At 33.5% G+C, this 27,275-nt stretch overlaps 2 pseudogenes; both read right to left on the bottom strand.

The window, feature by feature from the left end:
* Nucleotides 1-256: 256 nt before the first annotated feature.
* Nucleotides 257-2,826, bottom strand: LOC124911865 (annotated as a pseudogene).
* Nucleotides 2,827-15,844: 13,018 nt separating this feature from the next.
* Nucleotides 15,845-18,394, bottom strand: LOC124912478 (annotated as a pseudogene).
* Nucleotides 18,395-27,275: the final 8,881 nt, after the last annotated feature.

Raw genomic sequence — 27,275 nt, 5'->3', positions numbered from 1 at the left:
ATGGTCTTTTACGAAGATCTTTGGTAGATATTTAATTTATTTTTTTAATATGTAGAAAATTAGTTATGATCCAAGCGTCATTACCTCTCTGCAAGTTAAGACAATGTTATCAAAATCCCAAAAATAATAATAAAACCTTTATCTTGTTTTCCTTTAAAAAAAATAATATCACTTACATTGCATAAAGTCAAAAAATAAGGGAAAGTTGTATAGGGGATACATTGAAAAAAAAAAGAGTAAAAAAGAGTGAATCTTAAAGATTCTAATAGGGCTTTAACCAAAATTGTGATTTGACCAATTTAACCCCAATCACTAACACTTGGGAAGATCTTTAGGAGGAGGAAGAAGAGACTGATTTGGTCCTTTCCCATTATCCACCAAGAAAGCCATCTTTAATCCCCATGTTGTATGCACTTCAAGATGACAATGTAGAAACCATACACCTACAATAAGTTCACAAATACATATATTAAAAGAAGAACAAAAAAAATCATTTTCTTATAACTTATTTACCATATTTATTTATTTATTTACCCGGGTTATCGGCTCTGAATCTTATAGCAACCCACCCACCCGAAGACACACTAATTGTGTTCCTCTCAACCGGATCCACTAAATTGAATTTATTCGGGTCATTTTTCGAATCAAAGTTTCCTATTCCCTTTCCCACCACGAAAAAATTGAACCCATGAAGATGAATTGGATGGTTCTCCGGGGAAATCATTCCAGTGTCTTGAAGAATCAATTGGACTGTCGCATTATATGGAAGTCTATATAGTTTCGTTCCACTATCGGTTTGCAAATTCGTCGGTTGTTTTCCCGTGTAATTGAAAACTACAAGAGGATTCCCAGGAAAATCCGTCGTAAAAACTCCTTTAATATTGAAAAAATGGGCTTGTAAAAGGGCAGTAGTTGGCATGACAAACGTGACATTGTTGATATCCGCCACGACCCGACTTCCATTACCCGCTTTGCAACTCGGACATGGGTTGACACCGAGTCCGATGGTGAAGAACAAAGATTGATCAACGCTCAAAGGAACCTTGGCTGGATATTTTTGCGAGTTTAGGCTTCTTAAAGAATCGACAAATTTGTTTGCTACGGGGGTGGCGTTTTTGGGTGGTGATGAGACGAAACTGGTGGAGGATGTGTCTAGGGTTCCGGAGTAGTGAAGTGTTGCGGTGGCCGTGGTGTTGTCTACCGCGATTGGAGCGTCCATGAATGGGGAGGCTATGACCATGTACTTTCCTGAGCCCTGATTGGCGGAGATAAGGACGTTGGTTGTTTGGCCTGGGGCAATGACTATGGTGTCGGTTTTGAAGGGTTTTACGTAAGTAGCGTCGACTTCGACGACGGTTAGTTGGTGACCGGCGATCTTGAAGAATAGTTCTTCGTTGAGTGCAGCGTTAATGATTCGAAGCATGTATGTTTTTCCTACCTCCACGCTTAGTTTAAATCCTTCTATAAGAAAGTTTTAACGTTAGACAATTTAGCATGCATGAGATTTGCCAATTTGAAAACACTTAATAACACTAGCTTGAGCTCGAGTTTGTGTCGCATGTTTTGTGTTTGAAAGAGAAAACATCGATAATTTCTTTCGAAATATTTTTTTGTTTTTTTTTAAATTCTGATTCAGATTTAAATGAGAGATTTAGAACACAACTTGATATGTTTTTTGATAAACAAAGTAAGTTATTTAAATTTTAGTTCTAACTTTAAGAATATTTTAATGGACAAAAAAATGAGTGATTTTGATGGTAAGAATGATGTTTGATTGGATGAAAAAATAATTTCGAGAAAAACAAAACACCGCTATTAATCATTGCATGTAGATCTCAATGATATTAAGTTTTGAAACCGACCTTGGTGAGACACAAATGTATATCTACTATTTTTCGTTTAAATCTAGATCAAGAAATCGTTTTTGAATAATTAATTTCACTAAGCTATTAATTTGGAAAGTTACCTTGTGAAGAACATTTTGACAATGGTCCTGGATGACCATTAATAGTATGAGCATCCGAAACATTAGGTGCCAACCCTGATTTTATCGCTTCGTTAATAACCGCTTCGACATCCGATTTCCACCATTCTCCTAATACAACGACAACTTCTTTATGAGGTTTTGGGAAAGGGTATGGCACACCAATCTTAGGTAAAATGACGATGGCACCATGCACCGTGGCCCTCAACCACAAGATATGTGCATGCCAAAGAAGGGTTCCCCTTTGGCCAGTTATAGTAAAATTGTACAAATAGTTATGCCCCGGTCTAATTGGACATTGTGTGATATATGCTGGACCATCTGCCCATCCAGTTCGAAGTTGTCGGATACCATGCCTGCACCCCGAGCACAAATTCTTAAGGATTATGTAAAACCAAATTCATTTCAAATTTTCACATTCAAATTTATTACATGTATAATTGTTGACTATAATAAATAAGTTACATGGGTTACTTACCAATGGATGGAAACATTGTACTTTACATGGTTTACCACCCTTATGAGAACCGTATCATCCTCCCTCGCATAAAGAGTAGGCCCCGGAGATTTGCCATTGACAGTAACAATGGGCTTCGATGAGCATAATCGACTTGTGTTCTTCATCACCACCTGCGAAAGTAGTCAATAAAGAAGAAAAAATGTCAGAATTGATATGTTTTTGAATAACTATTGTTTATTAATATTGTTCCTTATAGTAACATAAATAACATGTATAATAGTAATCTTACGTCAAACTTGTAGCGTCGAACTAGACCCTCGACCATTATTGTCGGGCAAAAGCAAGCAATGAAGAATAATAATCGAAGCAAATTAAGCTCCATCTTCCTCCAGCAAATTGATGTTCTTGAAGTGGATGGCTTGTTAGTTGTTACTATGAAGGTGTAGCAGCCATGGATATCTTATAGAGATGGTGGTTATGATTTATGATTTCTGTTCATTATTTGCTGCCATGTCCTTTTCCTCAGTTTGGTAATTATAACTTGGTTGATAGAAATGAGACTTAATTATAAATCTAAGAATTATTCTATCTAATTTTTCTTGCCTTTCACATAAAGTTCATTCTTTCTCTTATGGAATTTATTTAAGTTTAATTTAGTTACAAATTCTGTGACATTTTTTTTTTCAAATTCTATAACTTATATATGAAGATTTTGGATGTCATCTTATTTTATTATGAATATAGTATAGCTCTGTTGGTTAAAGTTTGATTCATAAGCTAAGCTGAATTTCGGTTTCAACTATGTTAACAATTGTTTAACCCTTCCACATACTTAGAAAATTTTTAAATTTTTTTAACCGAGGGTCAAAACCGAAAGTTTTCAAATAAACCTTCGGTTTTACCCTTCCCCATACTTAGAAATTTTTTAGATTTTTTTAAACAGGGGTCAAAACCGAAGGTTTTCAAATAAACCTTCGGTTTTTACCCTTCCCCATACTTAGAATTGTTTTAGATTTTTTTAAATAGGGGTCAAAACCGAAGGTTTATTTGAAAACACTCGGTTTTTACCCTTCCCCATACTTAGAAATTATTTAGATTTTTTTAAGTAGGGGTCAAAACCGAAGGTTTATCTGAAAACTTTCGGTTTTTACCTTTAGAAAATTTTTAGATTTTTTTAAACGAGGGTCAAAACCGAAGGTTTTCAAATAAACCTTCGATTTTGGCCATGGTGTTTTTTTTTAAAAAAGGTGAAAAGTAAACAAAAATAAAATAATTCATTAACAACATATTAAAACCAAACCAAACATAATAATAATAATTCATGAATATTAAAACAAAACACATAAAAATATTGTCATCGTTCGTACGGAAAAACTAATAAACACATAATTAATCTAGAAATTATTAGATGGGGTGGGAGGAGGGGGTGGTTGATTCAGTCGACTCCTCAACAATACAAGTTCCTGTTCGAGATTCTCTAATCTCTGGGCCATTTCAGCCCTGTCCGCTTTAATTTCACTCAGCAATCGGCCTCTTTCCACATCCCTCAATCGGATTTGCTCCATTTCCAGCGTCATCTGTCTCACCTCTTCCTCACATGTCGCAATTTCTGCTTGTGCTAGCAAATTCTGGTAACACGGAGGCCGTTTCTCCTGTGTACGCCGAAGACTATTCCATGAATCACCCATCCTAAATGCATTTCAGATATATGTATATATATATATTAATCAAACAAAATAACCATAACCTAAATCTAATATATATAACTTCAATCAAACAAAATAACAAAACTAACATATATTTAACAAACTAACCTAAATCTAATCTAAACAATAACGTATAGACAAATCTAAATCAATGAAACAAACAAATAATTTAAACTAGCCTAAATCTAGATAATATATATAAACTTAATAAATCTAAATCTAATAATAAACAAAACAAAAAAAACCAAATGAAACAAACCTGAACGCGAAAAAAGAAGAACCGGCGTGGAAGAGGCGGCTGCGGCGCGTGAGAGAGAGAAAGGGGAGGGTGGAATGAAAAAGAGAAGGGTTAGGGTTTGTGTTTATAGAGGTAGATGCCAAATGTTTTCATATAACTTTCGGTTTTCATATTTTTAATTGAGCCAAAACCGAAGGTTTTACAAAAACCTTTGGAAAAGAGAATTTCAAAAAAGGTAAAACCGAAGGTTCTTTGAATAACCTTCGTAATTAAAAATCCCCGGGATTTCAAAACCAAAGGTTTTTGTAAAAACCTTCGCAATTGACCCACATCCAACACTTAGAATTTTTTTGGTTTTTTGGGAAGGTAAAAACCGAAAGTTCTACAAAGAACTTTCGGTAATAATTAGTAAACCCAAAGGTTTTACACCCCTCTCGGAATCTATTTTTAATACCGAAGGATTCGTTCCTCTCGGGAGTATTTAAGAGAGTTTTATAAAACTTTCGGAAAGAACCGTCGGTGAAGGTCGATTTTTTACTAGTGAACTAATATATCTACTATAGAGATAATTGAGAATATGTGACGGACAACGATGTTATAACGAAATTAAGGCCACAAATTCGACGTTCTCTTCCACGTCATTTCCCATTTAAATTTAATTTCTTTTATTTATTAGTTTCTCTTTGTCCTTTGTATTATTTTTCTTCCCCCGCGCCTCTTCTCCAGCTTCTTCTTCGCTTACTTCGGCGATTTCTTCATTCTTTCGCGACTTTTGCGACTTTGACGATTTCTTCCTTCTTTCGCGTCTCTTCTTCAGTTTACAAGTTCGAAAATGATATGTCTTCAAGTTCCCGAACATAATTTGAGTAACCATAACATGGCACTAACCCTATGTTTCTATCGTCTCTTCGTTTATTTTACTTTTTAAGAGAATAAGATTTCTGTAACTACATTCAAGTTTGTCGAAAACACACAAAGGTAAGTTCCTGAAAATGATTTTTCTTTTAGTTAAGTTTATTCTAAACATGGTCTGCTTTTAGTTATATTAAGTATGAAAAATAAAAAAATTCAGTTTTTCGCCGAAAAAGTGAAATTTGTCTATTTTGACCCGAATTTTATTTATAAATTTATGCAAACCTCACTCTAATCTATAGGAACGAAAACTAAACATCCAAATACAATATAGCCTACCTAAACAATCATCATCAACTCAAACCCCAGAGTTACACAAATTTTATGAAATTGTTCAAACCTTGATCAAATCGTCTGATGATTATTTCAAATACTCCTAGGAACATATAGAAACTATCTATATTAGACTTGAGTTGTCATTCTTGAGCTAGAACAGTAACCCGATTTTTTTGTTTTTATTCGGGACATTTTGTTCTAAACATGGCTATGTTCGGAATATTTTGTTCGAATAGTTTGAGACAATTGTGAAATTTAATTATTTATCATTGTTTAACCATTTTTTATTATAATCTTTATTGTCATGAAATTCCATTATTTTTATAAACAAAATGTGGTGGTGATAATTTTTATAACTCACAACTATATTATGTTATTTTTCTAACAAGTCATTACATTATTTCTTGTAATAATCAATTCGTAATTTAAGGAGGAAAATTACTAATTTCTTAAAAATAAAAAATATAAATTTCATAAAATTAACTATATAACATCATTAAGAGATGACATATGCTTGCATTCATGATTATCTCAAATAATTATAACCATCATTATATTTGTGCTAGTGTAATATTGGTCCATCATAACTTGTTTTTAACTTTTATATTTTACCAATCAAACTAAGTAACAAGTAATTAAGTATTTTTTTGGTAGAGTATTCAAAAGGAACCGTCGGCTCTTGACAACAGAGTTGTCTCCCTCGACAACAAAATTATCAAGGTTGCCCACAACAGCTACAACTGAAGATCAAGGGTGTAGCTCCCTCAGCTCGCTCCCCCAAAAGACCAAAATTTAGTCACAACATATTTTTAACTAGGACCTCGTCAATGTGTCTTTACAATCTAATTCAATAATTATCGTATGAAAAAAAAGAGGTCGTGAAAGCCATAGGCTTTGGAGGACTTCTATCACTTGGTCTTTCAAAATGTCTGGGCGAACTTTCTCAACACCTCGTCAAGTCATTCGGCTGTAGTAAGTATGCAATCATCCTACGGAATGGCGAGGAAGTCAAAATAAATAAAGAGGATGTTTAGTGCGTATTGGACATCTCTATAGGGGAAATTGAATTGTAGAGTCGATTGAAAACGAGACAATATACCCCAAATATGATGATAAGTTGAGGGAGTGGAGGAGACGATGAGGAAATCATAGAAAACAGTAGTGATCCTAAAACAACCTAAATGTCAGAGAAGATTCTAAAGAACCGAGCAACTAACAATTATTTTAAGATAGACTTTGTAGTTTATTTTGTCAGCAACTTTCTCTAGACCTCGTATAATCAATCATGCAGGTATAGAGTTAATTCTAAAACTTACATTTCAAAGCATCATTAATTTATATACACTTCTCTTACCCAATTTTTGTACTTGTATGTTTAAAATCTTGAAATCTCTATTTGATGTTAATAATATCCGAAAATTGAATTGGTGATAATTCTCAATTAATGGATTAGTTGACGCATGTAAGAAGTGCAGATAAATGAAAAAAAATCATTTTCATGGATCGCAAACATTTCTCTTTGTAAGTAATTATTGTCAAATAGCAATACTTTAATTCGGTGGTTTATTTAAATGTAAATGTTCTAACATGTTGAATATTTTTTTTAGTTGTGCTACATGGATAGGGTTGCAGATAGGGATGTGAATGAGCCGAGCCGAACAGTATCATGCACGAGCTCGGCTCGTCTAGTATATATTCGGGCTCGAGCTCGTTTCGAGCTTTTACAATCGAGCTCGAGCTCGTCTCGTATGGATTTATTTGAGCTCACGAGCCGCTCGTGCTCGGCTCGTTTAAAGCTCGTTTAGAAAGCTCGTTTAAAGCTCATTTAGAAAGCTCGTTTAAAGCTCATTTAGAAAGCTCGTTAAGAGCTCGTTTAGAAAACTCTATTTATTAACCCTAAGTTTAATTATAGCTTTATAGGTTATTATTATATTAATATAAATATAATCATGTAATAATATTAGTTATTATAATATATATTTATATATTACTATTTTTTTTAATAATTAACAAATTATATTTAAACAATATTATAATCGAATGTGTTCGTGAGCCTATAAACGAACTTGTTCGCGATCTTATAAGCGAGCCTATAAACGAACATGTTCGTGAGCTTACGAGCCGAATATCGAGAAGTTCAAGCTCGGCTCGTTTAAATTTTCGAGCTTTTAAACGAGCTTGAGCTCGGCTCGTTAAGACTAACGAACAAGCTCGAATGAGCTTTTTGTCGAGCCGAGATTCGAATAGCTCGCGAGCAGCTCGGTTCATTTACATCCCTAGTTGCGGACCCTGAACTCCAACTACCTTACGAACGACTATTTCTAATATTTTCATGTTGGAATGACAATAAGTTGAATAGTAAGATAGAAAAGGAATTGAGAAGAAGATGATTCGGATTCTAAAGGGATTTTACTGTCTTTACAGTACGCTCGTTCCTGTCCTTGCGACTGGTTCTTCCCAAGTCTGTTGAACGCCTTCCAATTCTAAGCACCCACTAGGATGAGCCTGAGACAGTGGAAGATGAGGTGTCGCCTTAGATAGCAGAAGCAACGCCTTAAATTGTAAAGGATGAACCTCAGTTGTCAAAGCATGATGTGGATGGTCAAGGGCACGTGAACTTGAGAAAGAGCAACCTACGCCGGTATTAACCTCCTTTATTATTACTAATGCATTAATGATTATTGCTATATCTACACAGAATATGGCAAAAGCCACACAAGTCTTGGCAGATGTAGCAACATCATAACAACAATAGAAAATGAACCCTGATGTATTATTTGATACCTCGATCCATGTCTTATACAAGTCTATGGAAACAAATGAATTTCTCTGGGAAGCTCTCCACAAATACTTCACAAAGATATCTCATGCAGAAGTCGTAGAGCTTCGAGTTGAAACACATCAGGGTTGTGGGACATAACGCTTTTTAGTCATTTTCCACACGTAATCAAGCACCGAGCTCAGAAAAAAATCTCTAATTATGGCGTGCATACACCAAAATTATTTTTCCTAATTTAAAATTTAGGTGAGGACTCTCTATTCATGATATTATTCTTAATCGAAAAAAGTTTAAAAAAGACCTATGTCAACCATCCATTAAAACCACAATCTTAGACAAGATTCGACGGGAATATTAGTTATGGGATTGGCTATAAAGTCTATATTTTCATCGCTTTAATTTTTTGGATATCATTAAAAAAAAATTCCCCATAAAATATAAATATAATAAAAATTTAAACGATGTAAGATCTAGATCAAAGTTGAGCGGTTTTTATCGTGTACATCAGGCATGCTCAAACTTTCATTCCAGGGTTATGGAGTTGATGTTGGAATTGAAGTTGTAGGCTGAAACAAAAAAAAGTATTTACAAAACTTTAACTAAACATAACATGATAAATAATAAAGATAAAGAATAATGCAGTCAAACCTTCTTTGGGGATCTCGAGTTGGTGGTCGATTTCCTCACAATTTTCTCAATGAAAGATTATTTCCTCTTAATTGGTGGTTGACCTCGAGCTCTTACTTCTATTTGAGAGTGTATCAAAATTAATGTTGATGGAGATATTTATGTGACTTTGTTTAAAGATACTTCTATGTCTTTGTCTGACCTTCCATGATTATGTTCCATAAACATAAATTGTTCCTTAAAGGTTTTAAGTCGTTGAGCAAAACAAAACAATTTTCTTCAAATTTTGCTCCAAGGTATTGAACCTCTTGAATTAATGCGGTTAGACTGTTGTAAAGTTTTTTTCTTCTACAAACATATATGAATCGTAAATGTTGTTGATAGTTTGATACCTATGCTTAAAATATTTACGCCACTAGTCCATGATAAAATACATTGGTACCTCATTCACCTTTATTTTACTCAACACAATCATGTTATGTCTACACAAAATATATCTGAACTCGAACATTTGATATTGATATTTAACATTGTAGTCCAGTTCGGTATAGTGCACTTTGTAAATAATATCTCTTAAATATTCTTCATTAACCCTCAAAATGTTCTCATCAACTTCAAATATAAAAGTTCTCCTTTCCTTTTTTAATACGAAGATATTACAGAACATCAACCCTTTAACTTCTTATTGGAACAACTTAAATATATTTTGATTGTAGAAGCTTTGAAATTTCTTTTCAAAAACATAACCACTCACAATTGGTATTAGAGAATTAGACGATTGAATATCCAATTTCTTTTATTTCTCAATATTCTTCAACAAAGCCTTATCATATTCCTCCATGAATTGTTTGAGGGATGTTTTGGAGTGCACAAAACTATTAAAAAAAGGCGTTCATACTTTCACTCTGTTGAAATGTGAGAATCCCTGCCCAAAAGTGGCCTTTCACATAAATAGGTATCTATTTAGATCTTTCAAAAATAAAGAATGCAACCATTCATTATCTTTCAGCTAAAAATCTTTTATTAGTCTCAACCAATTGTTTTCGCATTGTTGAATAGTAATGGAGTTGTATACAATGTCTTTCAATATTTTCTTTATTAGTTTGAATTCAGCATGGCTTCTAAATTTTAGATAAAATTTCTTCATGATATGTCACAAACAAAAACGATGATGAGCTTTAGAAACTACCTTCTCAATTATAATTTCCATGGATCGACATTGGTATGTGATTATGACATTTTTAGATCGATCAAGCATACATGTCAACCAAGTTGTGAATAACCAAGTGAAAGACTTTGAATCTTTATTTTACAATAAGCCACATTCAAGTAAAATTGATTGACCATGATGATTGACCTCGATAAATGGAGCAAAATGCATGTCATAGCGATTAGTCAAATAGGTTGTATCATAAGTAATAACATTAGAGAAATACTCATAGGCAACCCATACACCTTCTATTTGCCCAAAACACGTTTTTAATTCGGGATTCTTTGTCTAATTAGAGTTCTTACTTTGCATTCTTAAGAAATAATTACAAAGTTCTTCAGTATCTCCACTCCTTAACATCAACCTTAGAGCTTTTGTAATGTAATTTCTACATGTTCTCTCATAAAAAAATCAGGTTATCATACCCTCCAGTTTCCGCTACAAACGATTGAAAAGTTTTGGACAAAGTTATTCCAGATTCATCGTTTAATTTCAATCTCCTTTTCGTATTTACGTCTATTATTTTGCAGGATCTAATATGTTGTATATTTCCATAGCTTAATGTATGGTTGTGCTCATGACATACAATTGTTATCATAAATTCCCCTTCATCTGAATAACTACATTAATCTTAGCTTTACAGTTTGTCTTAGTTGTAGGTCTAGGTTTAAAAAGATTTTTAGACCTCGATATTTTTATACAACTCTTGGAACAAGCAATGGTGAAGTATTTCTGCTTATTATCTACACCATATTGTCCATACATTGTAAATATCGAATCTAGTTAATTGGGCATATGATTTATAGAATTCACAAACTTTTTCTTTGGAGGAAAATGTCATTCCAATTAATATTGGGAATTTGGCTGAAAAATTAGTTCGAAAATGTCATTATAAAAGTTTTTTTAAATACAGACATTATAAAGGTTTTATTTGAACTACAAAATGTCCCGAACATGGTTATGTTCGAGACTTTTTTATGTAGAATGCAGAACAACAAAAGTAATAATACATTTTTAGTTCAACGGACGATTTGTTCATTGCTTCATCTTCTGGGTTCCTGAACATAAAAATGGTTTAGGGTTTGTTAAACTTGAAAAACTTTGTTATCTATACAAAATAAAAATAAAAAATAAATGTTTTGTATAACTAAAGCTGAAAAATATACTATCTCTGCGAAAAAATTTGTGTTTTGTATAAATGCAATGAATAAATCTAGGGTTATGGATTTGAAGACGATTTTCGTCGACGAGAGTCAAGAGAGATAAATGATTTGAGATCAACGAGCGCGGGAATTGAATTTAGACATTTTTCTCTCTCTTGTACATGTGACAAACCACATTGAATTTGTGGACTTATTTTCGTTATAACTTCGTTTCCCCTACTAAGACTCATAAATTATTAAATAGTATCAATATATAATAAAATTAATTACTTAAAAATAAATATATAATTTCACCTCCGACCATTAAAATAAAATAAAAATATTGACATAAATTTAGTCACTTATTCATCTTTGTCGTATTTTGGTCGGTTTTAATTATTATTTATTTTTATTTTTATTAATCAAATCACTAAATTCATTACTCAAAATATTAAAATATTTTTTTCTAGTTATATCCTTATAATATTTTGATATTTTTAAAGTTTTTTATTTTATATAAAAAGTATCATATTTCATCACAATGACCCTCAATTAAATATTTTTAAGTAAATTATTAAAACACCCTATCCATAATTTTTTTTGTAAAACAACAAATTTCCATTTCATAAAAAAAAAACTTGAAAATAGGAAAAAATGTCGTTGTATCAAGCTAGCTAGACACACCTACTCTTGATTTTCAAAAGAAAAACAGAATTAAAGGACAAACATACAAACAATAATTCATGACATTATTACAAGACACACAAACTTTAAATTTTCATCTCGCCTTGAAACTTTTCAATTGAGTGACTTCATCGTATGAGATCTTTCAACTTTGAAATAAGCTCCAATTTTGCTCACTTGTGGGAATACGCCTCCACATTCGCAAAAGGAATACGCTTCCATATTCACATGAGGGAGCTGCAATCAAACTCGATATCCTTTCACACTTCATCCACGTTTCTTCTAACTCTTATTTTAGAAAGACGACGTAGTGTTATTTAAATAAAAAGTCACACAAGGGAAAATGAGTTACATGAGTTCAAGAGAAAGCGGAAATAAACAACTAAATGAAGGACAATAATGAGGAATAAACAAAACAAATGATGAATGACAAATGAAAAACGACAAATGACATTGAGAATTAAAGCACCATGCAATCAGTGGTGATGGTGACTTTCTCGTAAGCGATATTCTAATTTTGACAAATTAATCAATTCTTCTCGCATATGAAAATATGTTCGGATGAAGAAGTTTTCGTCAGTGATAATATCATTCTAGACCGTATCTACATCGTTGCGGACTCTTGAAAAGGTTATAGCGTTCATCTCCATCCATATGTGAGAATTTGCTCCAAAGCAAGGAGGCAAAAGGGAAGTTCCCAAGGAGTTGTTCAATGGACTCCTCATTTCCCAAGCAAAGGAGGAAATTAGTATTCGGGATGCTATGTACTTCTTGATTCAATCACAAGTGTTGAGCCTCTCGCGAAAGGCGAACTATAAGATGAATTAGTGTCTGGGATAACTTTGGTAGACCACACTAAGTGGGACCATGGGACAACGTCTCCACGATCACAAATGCAATCCCAAGAAAATCTCGAGGCAAACCTACCATTGTTCTCAACACTCTAAACACGAGAATCCTCGTAATTATTCAGATGATAGGATGAAAGCGCGTTGATGACTCTCGCACCTTCTGGAATAGTCCTTAGAAATTTGTTTCAATCGTCATTATTGACTTGGTGAACTGTGGTCAATTGACACTTTCGCCTGATTCAAGTGATTGAGAAACATTATTATGGAGGATATGTTTGTTTTCGAACCAGGGGTCATGCCAAAACATAGTGCCATTATCATTGCCAATTTGAATGTTGATCATCTTGCCCACACTATCTCTAAGCTTTAGAATATTTTAAGGGAACCACGCCATCTCCATTTGGATCTTGCATGTCCAGATGCTGATGTCTTTTCTGATGAACCTAGAGTGGACCCATTTGACCCAAAGTGAGTCTTGTTTCTTTTCCAACACCCAGAAGTTCTTGTAAGTGAGAGTTGTGTTCTATGAAATATTGTCCTTGATGTTGATTATGCCTTCTTCTTTGGGCTTGTAGGTGTTCGTCCATTTGATATTTTTTTCTCCGCGTCCTTGAGTCCCCCATATGAAATTCTTCATTAGCTGATCTAGTTCTTTCATGACTTTTTCGGGAGAATGATTTTTTGGGCCTAGTATCCAATAATACCCATAGCGACTCTAGTAACCAGCTCAATGCGACATGCACAAGAAAGTCTTTTAGTAGCCCATCCCAAAATAACATTCTTTACCTTTTCAATTAGAGGTCGGCAATACGAGATCTGGAGTTGTTTAGAAGACAGCGAGATGCCCAAGTATCGGATAGGGAGCGATCCTTCATCGATTCCCATGATCCCGAAAATGTTGGCTTTGTTTCCTCCTTGACATCGCCATATAAAGAAAGGCTTTCACCTTGATTAATGTTGAGACCTGTAACATTAGAAAAAAAATGGTGAGAGCCTCATTGATAGTTTTTACGGAGTCAGCGTCAGCATGCACCAGGATGAAGAGATTGTCTACAAATCATATATGAGTGATAGATTTTTGTTTGTAGTATGGGTGGTGAGTGAAAGTGAGGTACTTTAGGAGCATTTTAGTAATGCACTTAAAGACCTCATGATAAGGACGAAAATGTAGGAGGAGAGGGAATTCCCTTACCTAACCCCGTTTTCCCCATCGGAAAAACCCGTCATGGATACCGTTAACGCTCACAATGAAGTGGGGGATCAAGACATGTTGTATAATCCAGTCAATAAAAAGTACAAGGGAAACAGAGATAATTAAGAAATCGTGAATATCACTCAAATTAATGGAGTCAAAAGCCTTTTGGATGTCCACATTAAAAGCCACACGATGTGAGGTGGACTTCTTGTCGTATCCCTTAAAAAGTCCCTACATTATTAAGATGTTATAGTAGATGGACCTGCCAAGGATGAAAGCTGATTGCCCGGGAATGATGAGTTTTGAGATAACTCGTTTTGAAACTTTTGGTAATAATTTTTGAAATAATTTTATAAGTGATATTGCAAAAAAAATGAGACGGAAATTTTGAATCCTTTCAAGGGAGGACTTCTTTGTGATCAGGTTGAGATCATGATGGGGCAGTGGTAGGAGATTCTTGGACTAAGGACTTGGATGTGGGTTTTCGGGAATTGGATGGCCCAGTTTCCATTGATTAGCTCTTTGTAGATTCGGCTTTTTTCTCATGTGGTCGTTACCACGCATGGATGACCAAGTAAAGAAGTTTCTTAAAGGCTGGTTCGATGCAACCCCAAGTCTCTGATACAGTTGTTTGAAGGCAAGCATACTTGGGAGAGATCAGAAATCAGGAGTCTTTCATTGACATGTCTAGTAACGTTGAAGTCGCCCAAAATGGTCCAAGGCTTGTTGTCATCGATGTGGTTTCTAAGGTTGTTCCAGTGCGCCCTTCTGCTACTAACTGAGTTGTCACCGTATACGATCGCAATGTTGAGAAGGCTGAGTGTTTTCCTTGCACTTGACTTCGACCAGATCTATTGTTGGATTTGAGCTGTTATGGGTTTCTTTGACATCCACCATGTTGGAGTCCCAGCCGACCCGAATTCGACCTGATCTATTGTTGGAGTTGTGAATAAATTTTCAGTCGTCCGCGAAGCACCGTGAACCAATGTTCTCAACATTACTCAGCTTGACTTTTGGTCTCGAAGATTCCAATAATTGTGATTTGTTCTTTTCAATGACTCTCCTGGTTTCTTTCTCTTGAGCGGGTCGTTGAGACCTCTGATGTTCAGGTTGTAATGATCATTAAAAGTTGTTTAAATCAAGTTTCTGACTATCTCTCGTTTCTTTCCTTTAGTTTTCTTCTTTTGTCCTTTTCTGACTCTTTGTCCTTCTTCCGTTCCTTTCAACCCAAATAGGGTAGATAGTAAAAGCCAATTCACACGTATATACAATTGCTGCAAATTGACTTCCTTTTGCCTTTATTGGATGAGAAACATAAATGTTAAAAAAAAATTAAATTTTTTTTATATGGAAGTTCAATATGAGACTTCAAGAATGATGAGGTATTCAAAACGAAGAATTTGAACTTTGATTTGTATCATAAATGGTCTTGTACGAAGATCTTTGGTAGACCAATTAATTTATTTTTTAAATACGTAGAAAATTAGTTATGATCCAACCGTCGTTACCTCTCTGCAAGTTAAGACAATGTTATCAAAAACCGAAAAAATTGATAGATCGATAATTATTATTTATTTTGACTTCCTTGATTGGTACACAATAATAAAACCTTTTTCTTGTTTTCCTTTAAAAAAAAGAATATCACTTACTTGCATAAAGTCAAAAAATAAGGGAAAGGTTGATAGGGGATACATTGAAAAAAGAGAGTAAAAAAGAGTGAATCTTAGAGATTGTAATTGGCTTAACCAAAATTGTGGTTTGACCAATTTAACCCCAATCACTAACACTTGGGAAGATCTTTTAGGAGGAGGAGAAGAGACTGATTGATCCTTTGCCCATATCCACCAAGAAAGCCATCGTTAATCCCCATGTTGTATGCACTTCAAGATGACAATGTAGAAACCATACACCTACAATAAGTCACAATACATATATTAAAAGAAGAACAAAAAAATCATTTTCTTATAACTTATTTACCATATTTATTTATTTATTTACCCGGATTGTCGGCTCTGAATGCTTATAGCAACCCACCCCCCGAAGGCCACTAATTGTGTTCCTCTCAACCGGATCCACTAAATTGAATTTATTCGGGTCATTTTTCGAATCAAAGTTTCCTATTCCTTCCCCACCACGAAAAAAAATTGAACCCGTGAAGATGAATCGGATGGTTCTCCGGGGAAATCATTCCAGTGGTCTTGAAGAATCAATTGAACCGTCGCATTATATGGAAGTCTATATAGTTTCGTTCCACTAACGGTTTGCAAATTCGTCGGTTGTTTTCCCGTGTAATTAAAAACTACAAGAGGATTCCCCGGAAAATCCGTTGTAAAAACTCCTTTAATATTGAAAAAATGGGCTTGTAAAAGGGCAGTAGTTGGCATGACAAACGTGACATTGTTGATATCCGCCACGACCCGACTTCCATTACCCGCTTTGCAACTCGGGCATGGGTTGACACCAAGTCCGATCGTGAAGAACAAAGATTGATCAACGCTCAAAGGAACCTTAGCTGGATATTTTTGCGAGTTTAGGCTTCTTAAAGAATCGACAAATTTGTTTGCTACGGGGGTGGCATTTTTGGGTGGTGATGAGACGAAACTGGTGGAGGAAGTGGCTAGGGTTCCGGAGTAGTGAAGTGTTGCGGTGGCCGTGGTGTTGTCTACCGCAATTGGAGCGTCCATGAATGGGGAGGCTATGGACCATGTACTTTCCTGAGCCCTGATTGGCGGAGGATAAGGACGTTGGTTGTTTGGCCTGGGGCAATAGACTATGGTGTCGGTTTTGAAGGGTTTTACGTAAGTACGTCGACTTCGACGACGGTTAGTTGGTGACCGGCGATCTGAAGAATAGTTCTTCGTTGAGTGCAGCGTTGATGATTCGAAGCATGTATGTTTTTCCTACCTCCACGCTTAGTTTAAATCCTTCTATAAGGAATTTTAACGTTAGCATTTAGCATGCATGAGATTTGCCAATTTGAAAACACTTAATAACACTAGCTTGAGCTCGAGTTTGTATCGCGTGTTTGTGTTTTGGTGTTTGAAAGAGAAAACATCGATAATTTCTGTCGAAATATTTTTTGTTTTTTTTGTGTTAAATTCTGATTCAGATTTAAACAGAGAGTTTTAGAACACAACTTGATATATTTTTTTTATAAACAAAGTAAGTTATTTAAGTTTTAGTTGTAACTTTAAGAATATTTAATGAACAAAAAAAAATGTGTAATTTTGATGGTAGAATGATGTTTGATTGGATGAAAAAATAATTTCGAGAAAAACAAAACACCGCGATTAAACGAGTTCTATGTGTTTCAGACAAATAAAAAATTATTCTCATTGCATGTGGATCTCAATGATATTAAGTTTTGAAACCGACCTTGGTGAGACACAAATGTATATCTACTATTTTTTGTTTAAATCTTGATCAAGAAATCGTTTTTTGAATAATTAATTTGACTAAGCTATTAATTTGGAAAGTTACCTTGTGAAGAACATTTTGACAATGGTCCTGGATGACCATTATAGTATGAGCAGCCGAAACATTAGGTGCCAACCCTGATTTAATCGCTTCGTTAATAACTGCTTCGACATCCGATTTCCACCATTCTCCCTAATACACGACGACTTCCTTATGAGGTTTCGGGAAAGGGTATGGCACACCAATCTTAGGTAAAATGACGATGGCACCATGCACCGTGGCCCTCAACCACAAGATATGTGCATGCCAAAGAAGGGTTCCCCTTTGGCCAGTATAGTAAAATTGTACAAATAGTTATGCCCGGTCGAATTGGACATTGTGTGATATATGCTGGACCATCTGCCCATCCAGTTCGAAGTTGTCGGATACCATGCCTGCACCCGAGCACAAATTCTTAAGGATTATGTAAAACCAAGTTCATTTCAAATTTTCACATTCAAATTTATTACATGTATAATTGTTGACTATAATAAATAAGTTACATGGTTACTTACCAATGGATGGAAACATTGTACTTACATGGTTTACCACCCTTATAAGAACCGTATCATCCTCCCTCGCATAAAGAGTAGGCCCCGGAGACTTACCATTGACAGTGACAATGGGCTTCGATGAGCATAATCGACTTGTGTTCTTCATCACCACCTGCGAAAGTCGTCATTAAAGAAGAAAAAACGTCAATTGAGAATTGATATGTTTTTGAATAACTTGTTTATTATATTTTTCCTTATAGTAACATAAATAACATGTATAATAGTAATCTTACATCAAACTTGTAGCGACGAACTAAACCCTCGACCATTATTGTCGGGCAAAAGCAAGCAATGAAGAAGAAGAATCGAAGCAAATTAAGCTCCATTTCCCTCTAGCAAATTGATGTTCTTGAAAGTGGATGGCTGTTAGTTGTTACTATGGAGGTGCAGCAGCCACGGATATCTTATAGAGATGGTGGTTAAGATTTATGATTTCTGTTCATTAATTTGCTGCCATGTCCTTTTCCTCAGTTTGGTAATTATAACTTGGTTGATAGAAATGAGACTTAATTCAAAATCTAAGAATTATTCTATCTAATTTTTCTTGCCTTTCACATAAAGTTCATTCTTTCTCTTATGGAATTTATTTAAGTTAATTTAGGTTACAAATTCTGTGACATTTTTTTTTTGCAAAATTCTATAACTTATATATGAAGATTTTGGATTGTCATCTTATTTTATTATGAATATAGTATAGCTCTGTTGGTTAAGTTTGATTCATAAGCTAAGCTGAATTTCGGTTTCAACTATGTTAACAATTGTTTAACCCTTCCACATACTTAGAAAATTTTTAAATTTTTTTAACCGAGGGTCAAAACCGAAAGTTTTCAAATAAACCTTCGGTTTTACCCTTCCCCATACTTAGAAATTTTTTAGATTTTTTTAAACAGGGGTCAAAACCGAAGGTTTTCAATAAACCTTCGGTTTTTACCCTTCCCCATACTTAGAATTGTTTTAGATTTTTTTAAATAGGGGTCAAAACCGAAGTTTTTTGAAAACACTCGGTTTTTACCCTTCCCCATACTTAGAAATTATTTAGATTTTTTTAAGTAGGGGTCAAAACCGAAGGTTTATCTGAAAACTTTCGGTTTTTACCTTTAGAAAATTTTTAGATTTTTTAAACGAGGGTCAAAACCGAAGGTTTTCAAATAAACCTTCGATTTTGGCCATGGTGTTTTTTTTTAAAAAAGGTGAAAAGTAAACAAAAATAAAATAATTCATTAACAACATATTAAAACCAAACCAAACATAATAATAATAATTCATGAATATTAAAACAAAACACATAAAAATATTGTCATCGTTCGTACGGAAAAACTAATAAACACATAATTAATCTAGAAATTATTAGATGGGTGGGAGGGGGGGTGGTTGATTCAGTCGACTCCTCAACAATACAAGTTCCTGTTCGAGATTCTCTAATCTCTGGGCCATTTCAGCCCTGTCCGCTTTAATTTCACTCAGCAATCGGCCTCTTTCCACATCCCTCAATCGGATTTGCTCCATTTCCAGCGTCATCTGTCTCACCTCTTCCTCACATGTCGCAATTTCTGCTTGTGCTAGCAAATTCTGGTAACACGGAGGCCGTTTCTCCTGTGTACGCCGAAGACTATTCCATGAATCACCCATCCTAAATGCATTTCAGATATATGTAATATATATATTAATCAAACAAAATAACCATAACCTAAATCTATATATAACTTCAATCAAACAAAATAACAAAACTAACATATATTTAACAAACTAACCTAAATCTAATCTAAACAATAACGTATAGACAAATCTAAATCAATGAAACAAACAAATAATTTAAACTACTAAATCTAGATAATAATAAAAAATAAATCTAAATCTAATAATAAACAAACAAAAAAAAACCAAATGAAACAAACCTGAACGCGAAAAAGAAGAACCGGCGTGGAAGAGGCGGCTGCGGCGCGTGAGAGAGAGAAAGGGGGGGTGGAATGAAAAAAGAGAAGGGTTAGGGTTTGTGTTTATAGAGGTAGATGCCAAATTTTCATATAACTTTCGGTTTTCATATTTTTAATTGAGCCAAAACCGAAGGTTTTACAAAAACCTTTGGAAAAGAGAATTTCAAAAAAGGTAAAACCGAAGGTTCTTTGAATAACCTTCGTAATTAAAAATCCCCGGGATTTCAAAACCAAAGGTTTTTGTAAAAACCTTCGCAATTGACCCACATCCAACACTTAGAATTTTTTTTATATATATATATATATATATATATATATATATATATATATATATATATATATATATATAATTGAGAATATGTGAAAGTAAACGATGCTATAACAAAATTAAGGCCACAAATTCGACGTTCTCTTCCACGTCATTGCCCATTTAAATTTAAATTTATTTATTTATTAGTTTCTTTTTGTCCCTTTGTATTATTTTTCTTCCCCCCGCCTCTTCTCCAGCTTCTTTTTCGCTTACTTCGGCGATTTCTTCCTTCTTCCGCGACTTCGACGACTTTGACGATTTCTTCCTTCTTCCGCGTCTCTTCTTCAGTTTACAAGTTCGAAAATGGTAAGTCTTCAAGTTCTCGAACATGATTTGAGTAACAATAACATGTCACTGACCCTATGTTTCTATCGTCTCTTTGTTTATTTTACATTTTAGGAGAATAAGATTTCTGCAACTACATCCAAGTCTGTCGAAAAGACTCAAAGGTAAGTTCTTGAAAATGATTTTCTTTTAGTTAGGTTTATCCTAAACATGGTTTTCTTTTAGTTATATTAAGTATGAAAAATGAAAAATTTCAATTTTTCGCCGAAAAAGTGAATTTTGTCTATTTCGACCCGAATTTGATTTCTAAATTTATGGAAACCTCACTCTAATCTACAGGAATGAAAACCAAACATCCAAATGCAATATAGTCTACCTAAACAACCATCATCAACTCAAACCCCAGAGTTACACAAATTTTATGAATTGTTCCAACCTTGATTAAATCGTCTGATGATTATTTCAAAATACTCTTAGGAACATATAGAAACTATCTACATTAGACTCGAGTTGTCATTCTTGAGCTAAAACAGTAACCCGATTTTGTTTTTTGTTTTTAATCAGGATATTTTGTTCCGAACATGACAATATTCGGGATATTTTTTTCGAATAGTTTGAGACAATTATGAAATTTGATTATTTATTATTGTTTAACCATTTTTCACTATAATCTTTATTGTCATGAAATTCCATTATTTTTATAAACAAAATGTGGTGGTGATAATTTTTATAACTCACAATTATATTATGTTATTTTTCTAACAAGTCATTACATTATTTCATGTAATAATCCATTCGTAATTTAATGGTGCAAATTGCTAGTTTCTTAAAAATAAAATATATAAAAATTCATAAAATTGACTATATAACATCATTATGAGATGGAGTTTGCTTGCATTCATGATTATCTCAAAATAAATATAACCATCCTTTTATTTGTGGCAGTGTAATATTGGTCCATCATAACTTGTTTTTAACTTTTATATTTTATCAATCAAACTAAGTAATAAGTAATTAAGTATTTTTATCCTTTTTTTAGAGTATACAAAAGGAACCGTCAGCCCTTGACAACAGAGTTGTCGCCCTCGACAACAGAATTATCACGGTTGCCCACAACAGTTACACATGAAGATCAAGGGTGTAGCTCCCTCAACTCGCTCCCCCAAAAGACAAAAATTTAGTCACAACATATTTTTGACTAGGACCTCGTCAATGTGCCTTTACAATTTAATTCAATAATTATCGTATGAAAAAAAAGAGTCCGTGAAAGCCATAGGCTTTGGAGGACTTCTATCACGTGGTCTTTCAAAATGTCTGGGCGAACTTTCTCAACACCTCGTCAAGTCATTCGGCTGTAGTAAGTATGCAATCATCCTACGGAATGGCGAGGAAGTCAAAATAAATAAAGAGGATGTTTAGTGCGTATTGGACATCTCTATAGGGGAAATTGAAATTGTAGAGTCGATTGAAAACGAGACAATATACCCCAAATATGATGATAAGTTGAGGGAGTGGAGGAGACGATGAGGAAATCATAGAAAACAACAGTGATCCTAAAACAACCTAAATGTCAGAGAAGATTCTAAAGAACCGAGCAACTAACAATTATTTTAAGATAGACTTTGTAGTTTATTTTGTCAGCAGCTTTCTCTAGACCTCGTAGAATCAATCATGCAGGTATAAAGTTAATTCTAAAACTTACATTTCAAAGCATCATTAATTTATATACACTTCTCTTACCCAATTTTTGTACTTGTATGTTTAAAATCTTGAAATCTCTATTTGATGTTAATAATATCCAAAAATTGAATTGGTGATAATTCTCAATTAATGGATTAGTTGACGCTTGTATGAAGTGCAGATAAATGAAAAAGTCATTTTCATGGACCGCAAACATTTCTCTTTGTAAGTAATCATTGTCAAATAGCAGTACTTTAATTCGGTGGTTTATTCAAATGTAAATGTTCTAACATATTGAATATTGTTTTTAGTTGTGCTACATGGATAGGGTTACGGATAGGGATGTAAATGAGCCGAGCCGAGCCGAACAGTATCATGCTCGAGCTCGGCTCGTCTAGTATATATTTGGGCTCGAGCTCGGCTCGTATGGATTTATTTGAGCTCACGAGCCGCTCGTGCTCGGCTCGTTTAAAGCTCGTTTAGAAAGCTCGTTTAAAACTCATTTAGAAAGCTCGTTTAAAGCTCGTTTAGAAAGCTCGTTTAGAAAGCTCTATTTATTAACCCTAAGTTTAATTATAGCTTTATATGTTATTATTATATTAATATAAATATAATCATGTAATAATATTAATTATTATAATATATATTTATATATTACTATTTTTTTAATAATTTACAAATTATATTTAAACAATATTATAATCGAACGTGTTTGTGAGTCTATAAATGAACTTGTTCGCGAGCTTATAAGCGAGCCTATAAACGAACATGTTCGTGAGCTTACGAGCCAAATATCGAGAAGTTCAAGCTCGGCTCGTTAAGACTAACGAACGAGCTCGAACGAGCTTTTTGTCGAGCCGAGATTCGAATAGCTCGCGAGCAGCTCGGTTCATTTACATCCCTAGTTGCGGACCCTGAACTCCAACTACCTTACGAACGACTATTTCTGATATTTTTATGTTGGGATGACAATACGTTGAATAGTAAGATGGAAAAGGAATTGAGAAGAAGATGGTTCGGATTCTAAAGGGATGTTGAACGCCTTCCAATTCTAAGCACCCACCAGGATGAGCCTGAGACAGTGGCAGATGAGGTGTCGCCTTAGATAGCAGAAGCAACGCCTTAAATTATAAAGGATGAACCTCAGTTGTCAAAGCATGGTGTGGATGGTCAAGGGCACGTGAACTTGAGAAAGAGCAACCTGCGCCGGTATTAACCTCCTTTATTATTACTAATGCATTAATGATTATTGCTATATCTACACAGAATATGGCAAAAGCCACACAAGTCTTGGCAGATGTAGCAACATCATAACAACAATAGAAAATGAACCCTGATGTATTATTTGATACCTCGATCCATGTCTTATACAAGTCTATGGAAACAAATGAATTTCTCTGGGAAGCTCTCCACAAATACTTCACAAAGATATCTCATGCAGAAGTCGTAGAGCTTCGAGTTGAAACACACCAGGGTTGTGGGACATAACGTTTTTTAGTCATTTTCCACACGTAATCAAGCACCGAGCTCGGAAAAAAATCTCTAATTATGGCGTGCATACACCTAAATTATTTTTCCCAATTTAAAATTTAGGTGAGGACTCTCTATTCATGATATTATTCTTAATCGAAAAAAGTTTAAAAAATACCTATGTCAACCATCCATTAAAACCACAATCTTAGACAAGATTCGACGGGAATATTAGTTATGGGATTGGCTATAAAGTCTATATTTTCATCGTTTTAATTTTTTGGATATCATTAAAAAAAATTCCCCATAAAATATAAATATAATAAAAATTTAAACGATATAAGATCTAGATCAAAGTTGAGCGGTTTTTATCGTGTACATCAGGCATGCTCAAACTTTCATTCCAAGGTTATGGAGTTGATGTTGGAATTGAAGTTGTAGGCTGAAACAAAAAAGTATTTACAAAACTTTAACTAAACATAACATGATAAATAATAAAGATAAAGAATAATGCAGTCAAACCTTCTTTGGGGATCTCAAGTTGGTGGTCGATTTCCTCACAATTTTCTCAATGAAAGATTATTTCCTCTTAATTGGTGGTCGACCTCGAGCTCTTACTTCTATTTGAGAGTGTATCAAAATTAATGTTGATGGAGATATTTATGTGACTTTGTTTAAAGATACTTCTATGTCTTTGTCTGACATTCCATGATTATGTTCCATAAACATAAATTGTTCCTTAAAGGTTTTAAGTAGTTGAGCAAAACAAAACAATTTTCTTCAAATTTTGCTCCAAGGTGTTGAACCTCTTGAATTAATGCGGTTAGACTGTTGTAAAGTTTTTTTCTTCTACAAACATATATGAATCGTAAATGTTGTTGATAGTTTGATACTTATGCTTAAAATATTTACGCCACTAGTCCATGATAAAATACATTGGTACCTCATTCACCTTGATTTTACTCAACACAATCATGCTATGTCTACACAAAATATATCTGAACTCGAACATTTGATATTGATATTTAACATTGTAGTCCAGTTCGGTATAGTGCACTTTGTAAATAATATCTCTTAAATATTCTTCATTAACCCTCAAAATGTTCTCATCAACTTCAAATATAAAAGTTCTCCTTTCCTTTTTTAATACGAAGATATTACAGAACATCAACCCTTTAACTTATTATTGGAACAACTTAAATATATTTTGATTGTAGAAGTTTTGAAATTTCTTTTCAAAAACATAATCACTCACAATTGGTATTAGAGAATTAGACGATTGAATATCCAATTTCTTTTATTTCTCAATATTCTTCAACAAAGCCTTATCATATTCCTCCATGAATTGTTTGAGGGATGTTTTGGAGTGCACAAAATTATCAAAAAAAGGCGTTCATACTTTCACTCTGTTGAAATGTGAGAATCCCTGCCCAAAAGTAGCCTTTCACATAAATAGGTATCTATTTAGATCTTTCAAAAATAAAGAATGCAACCATTCATTATCTTTCAGCTAAAAATCTTTTATTAGTCTCAACCAATTGTTTTCGCATTGTTGAATAGTAATGGAGTTGTATACAATGTCTTTCAATATTTTCTTTATTAGTTTGAATTCAGCATGGCTTCTAAATTTTAGAGAAAATTTCTTCATGATATGTCACAAACAAAAACGATGATGAGCTTTAGAAACTACCTTCTCAATTGTAATTTCCATGGACCGACATTGGTATGTGATTATGACATTTTTAGATCGATCAAGCATACATGTCAACCAAGTTGTGAATAACCAAGTGAAAGACTTTGAATCTTTATTTTACAATAAGCCACATTCAAGTAAAATTGATTGACCATGATGATTGAACTCGATAAATGGAGCAAAATGCATGTCATAGCGATTAGTCAAATAGGTTGTATCATAAGTAATAACATTAGAGAAATACTCATAGGCAACCCATACACCTTCTATTTGCCCAAAACACGTTTTTAATTCGGGATTCTTTGTCCAATTAGAGTTCTTACTTTGCATTCTTAAGAAATAATTACAAAGTTCTTCAGTATCTCCACTCCCTAACATCAACCTTAGAGCTTTTGTAATATAATTTCTACATGTTCTCTCATAAAAAAATCAGGTTATCATACCCTCCAGTTTCCGCTACAAACGATTGAAAAGTTTTGGACAAAGTTATTCCAAATTCATCGTTTAATTTCAATCTCCTTTTCGTATTTACGTCTATTATTTTGCAGGATCTAATATGTTGTATATTTCCAGAGCTTAATGTATGGTTGTGCTCATGACATACAATTGTTATCATAAATTCCCCTTCATCTGAATAACTACATTAATCTTAGCTTTACAGTTTGTCTTAGTTGTAGGTCTAGGTTTCAAAAGATTTTTGGACCTCGATATTTTTATACAACTCTTGGAACAAGCAATGGTGAAGTATTTCTGCTTATTATCTACACCATATTGTCCATACATTGTAAATGTCGAATCTAGTTAATTGGGCATATGATTTATAGAATTCACAAACTTTTTCTTTGGAGGAAAATGTCATTCCAATTAATATTGGGAATTTGGCTGAAAAATTAGTTCGAAAACGTCATTATAAAAGTTTTTTTAAATATAGACATTATAAAGGTTTTATTTGAACTACAAAATGTCCCGAACATGGCTATGTTCGAGACTTTTTTATGTAGAATGCAGAACAACAAAAGTAATAATACATTTTTAGTTCAACGGACGATTTGTTCATTGCTTCATCTTCTGGGTTCCTGAACATAAAAATGGTTTAGGGTTTGTTAAACTTGAAAAACTTCGTTATCTATACAAAATAAAAATAAAAAATAAATGTTTTGTATAACTAAAGCTGAAAAATATACCATCTCTGCGAAAAAATTTGTGTTTTGTATAAATGCAATGAATAAATCTAGGGTTATGGGTTTGAAGACGATTTTCGTCGACGAGAGTCAAGAGAGATAAATGATTTGAGATCAACGAGCGCGGGAATTGAATTTAGACATTTTTCTCTCTCTTGTACATGTGACAAACCACGTTGAATTTGTGGACTTATTTTCGTTATAACTTCGTTTCCCCTACTAAGACTCATAAATTATTAAATAGTATCAATATATAATAAAATTAATTACTTAAAAATAAATATATAGTTTCACCTCCGACCATTAAAATAAAATAAAAATATTGACATAAATTTAGTCACTTATTCATCTTTTTCGTATTTTGGTCAGTTTTAATTATTATTTATTTTTATTTTTATTTTTATTAATCAAATCACTAAATTCATTACTCAAAATATTAAAATATTTTTTTCTAATTATATCCTTATAATATTTTGATATTTTTAAAGTTTTTATTTTATATAAAAAGTATCATATTTCATCACAATGACCCTCAATTAAATATTTTTAAGTAAATTATTAAAACACCCTATCCATATTTTTTTTTGTAAAACAACAAATTTCCATTTCATAAAAAAAAAACTTGAAAATAGGAAAAAATGTCGTTGT

This window comes from Impatiens glandulifera, chromosome 8, assembly GCF_907164915.1.
Source record: "Impatiens glandulifera chromosome 8, dImpGla2.1, whole genome shotgun sequence".
Taxonomy (NCBI): domain Eukaryota; kingdom Viridiplantae; phylum Streptophyta; class Magnoliopsida; order Ericales; family Balsaminaceae; genus Impatiens; species Impatiens glandulifera.
The sequence above is the reverse complement of the archived record's forward strand: the minus strand, read 5'-3'. Positions and strand labels throughout refer to the sequence as shown.